We start from the raw sequence: 478 nt of genomic DNA on the forward strand, positions 1-478 counted from the left end.
TCAATAAAACTATTATTTTAAATGAGACCATTTAATTTCACATAATTATGGCTGTAGAAGCCATTTGTTTAAATACTTAATGAAACATATTCACCGTGTTTGATGTTTGTTGTGAATGACGTGATGCTCACACAGAACGAGGTCATTGTGGTTTATTGAACGTTCAGAAACTACAGCAGCTGTGATGCGTCCTGCTGCTCCACAAGCCGACCAGAGATTATGTTCAAAACATTCAGTTTGTTACAATATCAGGTTTTCAGGCTCTATATTTATTCTGCATCATTAATAACCTCATGAACTCAGCGGCGGCTGATTGGTTCATTTWAACTCCTGCTCTGCTGGTTTTCACTGAGATTATTATTGTTGTTGGGTCATTAATTTGAAAACGTTTTGTTGATGTTTTTGCTGTTCTTTCATAAAGTTACCAACGTTTTAACCAGCCAATCAGAGGAGCTGCTGCTCTCAGCCAATCAGAGGA

The sequence above is a fragment of the Poecilia reticulata genome, unplaced genomic scaffold, assembly GCF_000633615.1.
Source record: "Poecilia reticulata strain Guanapo unplaced genomic scaffold, Guppy_female_1.0+MT scaffold_159, whole genome shotgun sequence".
Lineage (NCBI taxonomy): Eukaryota > Metazoa > Chordata > Actinopteri > Cyprinodontiformes > Poeciliidae > Poecilia > Poecilia reticulata.